Source organism: Octopus bimaculoides, chromosome 22 (genome assembly GCF_001194135.2).
Source record: "Octopus bimaculoides isolate UCB-OBI-ISO-001 chromosome 22, ASM119413v2, whole genome shotgun sequence".
Classification (NCBI taxonomy): Eukaryota; Metazoa; Mollusca; class Cephalopoda; order Octopoda; family Octopodidae; genus Octopus; species Octopus bimaculoides.
In genome coordinates, this window is record NC_069002.1 from 8,090,745 (window position 1) to 8,094,406 (window position 3,662).

Below are 3,662 nucleotides of genomic sequence, written 5' to 3' on the forward strand. Positions count from 1 at the left end.
TGTGTGTGTGTGTGTGTAATGTGTATATGTATGTGTGCGCGCGTGCGTATGATTTATTACTATTATTTTTTTTTTATGCAAAGGGGCCGTAACTTACTAAATAAATTCTTCGTTAATTAAATATTTCAGTCTGTGGGCTGGGCAGTTAGTTATACGTAGGTTATAAGTCTGACAAGATAATGTAGTTAACCTGGTGGCAGTGGTAGTGGTGGTGGTGTAGTGGGGGGCGATGATGATGGTGGTGGTGTTAATGAAATTCATAGCTATTCTAGTGATGGTGCTGGTGGTTGGGGTAGTGATGGGGATGATTGTGGTAGTGGCGGTGGTGGCGGTGGTGGTGGTGGTGGTGTTTCTTCCGATTGTACTGGTGTCGGTGGTGACACTTGCTAACTCGATGATAATGGTTTGATGGTAGGGGTCGCTGTAGCTTTAACATAAAATACATAGATAAACAAAAAACGGGGGAACCAAAATAAGATGAAGTTGGCAATGAATTATGATATGGAGTGAGACGATAATATGAGGAATTAGCTATGATGTGACAGGGATGTGGTTGTGACATGGCTATGACGTGACTGTGACGTAGCTATGACGTGGCAGTGACACGCCTGAGACGAGGGTGATGGCGGTCTGAGAGGGCAGAGGCAAAATGAAAGTGAATGAGGTCGATATATTCTGTATGTGGCCGAGTGCACATGAGAGGATGTATGCATTTCAATTTTAGCGCGCGTGCGTGTGTGAATAACTTTGTGCGTGTGCGTTTTGTATGCGAATGTGTGTGTGTGTCTGTGCGTGTGATTTAGTGCATGTTATTTTTATTGGTATGTGCTAGCATGAATGGGTACACTCAAGCACATGTAAGATAATAAATATAAATATCAACATACATCTACATATATATGTATCGTATATATGTATGTTCGTATATATGTATGTATACCTGCGTGTGTCTGTTTGTATGTACGTACGTACGTGTGTATGTATGTATGTATGTATGTATGTATGTATGTATGTTCTTATTCAGTTTTATTTCAAGATTTCTTGCCAATAGAGAAAGAACCTGTTTCTAACCAAGATCCAAGGGTCATTCATTGGAATTTCAATATCAACAACAATAAATTACCTGCCTCTGGATGTCCTCTAACCAAGACGGTACCCGCACAGGTAATTCCCAGGAGTGCCTCCTGATTTAAACATCCCCTGGTTGCTTGGATGCTTCAGACTACCCCTGAAGGATTGAGGCAAGCCTATCATTTACCTATATATATATAATACAAAAAATATATATGCATGTATACACACATATATGTATATACTTTCATCTACATGTGTATATAGATGCATATCAGGGTACAGGACGTTAGAACAATGAACTACAGACAATGGAACGAACACATAGGAAAACAGAAAGCCACTTGGAATTATTCATCAGCTGTCTCTATTCTAACTCGACGTTTCGAAGATATATATACAGAGAGATAGAGAGAGAGAGAGAGGGAGAGAGAGAGAGAGAGAGGGAGAGAGAGAGAGAGAAATAAAGACAGAGAGGGAGAGGGGGGAGAAAGAGAGACAAAAAAAGAGAGAAGGAAAGACTGATATTGATTAGCTTGCTATGTATCGTAATAAGAAACATTTGCACATCGGTTAACGAGGGTAACACCTCGAAGGGAAATAGTAGTGGCAGTAGCCCTGATAGTCTACTCTGAAAGCTGATATATTATAGTTATCGCCAGTCGACTTCCTTCTATATTTGTCTTTCTGTCTCTAGAAAGAAAACCATCGAGTGCGCTTTCACTCTTATATGAGGTAGCAACTGGGCTTTCTGCTCTCCGCCATCATTTTGGATGATTTTATCTCTATTTCTGCAACAGGCTTTAATTATGGAATAACCTTATGGTCTCCAGAGCTATGTGGATTTCTATGCGACACCATGGGCCACACACGCTATTAAATATATATAATTAGCAGAAATATATATGTACGTAAATACATCAATAGACTCATACGCATGCTACACGCACCCTGAGACACGATATATATATATATATATATATGTGGAGAATGGAGCAACAAATACAAGAAGAAGCAATTCTGTTGGGCTAGTTAGCCGTTGTTTTATTATGTGGAAGTTATGTAATGAGTCATTGTGGATGTTATGCAATAGTCATTTACGCACGTTTCAATCTGGCCAATGGTTTGGCAGATCTCTTCAGAATGTTGAGGAGTATGTTAAGAGTTCATGGTGTGAGAGATGTAGGAGAAGTGATTAGTGGATATATTAATGTATATGGTGGTATAATAATACCGATAGGTAAAGAAAGCCTTACGTTTTAGTTGAAGTTGTGTTGGTCTTCCTGTAAGGGGATGTAAGATGGGTGCTATTTAAGCTCATTATTCCGATTTTAATCAAATGCATCTCCCCGTGATAGATAGATAGATAGATAGATAGATAGATGCACAAACATACTCAGTCACGCGTGCATGTACTGGAGTGTCAGATAAATTCGTTCGTTTCCTTCCATTTATTCTAATCCTTCCCAACGTTCTTTGAAATAAAAACAAAAATATTTTCATTGTAGTATTTTTATCGACCCCGAAAAGATGAAAAGTAAAGTCGACCTGGGCAGAATTTGAACTCAGAACATGAAGCCGGACGAAATACTGGTAGGCATTTCTCCCGGTGTGGTAACTATTCGTCCAGCTCACCGCCTTATACACATATTTTAATACTGGCTCCAGAAGAGGTGTTTGTTTTTCGAAAACATTTCATATGGTTCCGGTGAATGTTTACCAGGTAATTTTTCTGTTTTATCAGGAACGCCCACAGGAAACAGTGGGTTGGTTATGAAGTTGAGTGATGTCTCCTTGTTTATTAGTTTGGTGATTTAGCGGATCAGGAATTTATTCCGTACTCGATAAACACAGTAAGGTTGGTTAACACACACACACACACACACACACACACACACACACACACACACACACACACACACACACACACACACACACACACACACACACTCACATACAAACACACACAGAAAACTTTACAAAGCTCAATGACAAATGTATGAAATCTAATCCGAAAGCCAGAGTCAGATCAATTTGTCACTCTGTTGTGTCACAACAACAACAACAACAACAACAACGATAAATATAAAGGTAGATATCAAATTATGATAACGATGATGACGATGATGATGACAACGACGACGTCGATGAAGATTAATAATAACAACCATGATGGTGATGATGATAATAATAATAACAACAAATAATAATAATAATAATTATTATTATTATTATCATTATTACTATTATAGGAACATGGCCTGAAATTTTGGCGGGTGGGGGCACATCGACCCCAATACTTGATTGATATTTAATTTCATGACCCCGAAAGGATGAAAGGCAAAGTCAACCACGGTGGAATTTGAACTGAGAACGTAAAGACGGACGAAATGGTGGTAAGCTTTTCGTTCGACGTGCTAATGATTCTGCCAGCACAATAATAATAGTAATAATAATAATAATAATAATAATAATAATAATAATAATAATAATAATAATAATAATAATAAGGGAATTGAAGACCTGATCCAATATGAAATCTTTTACAAAAACTCCACAATTAAACTGGCAAAATATCTTGACACATCTAA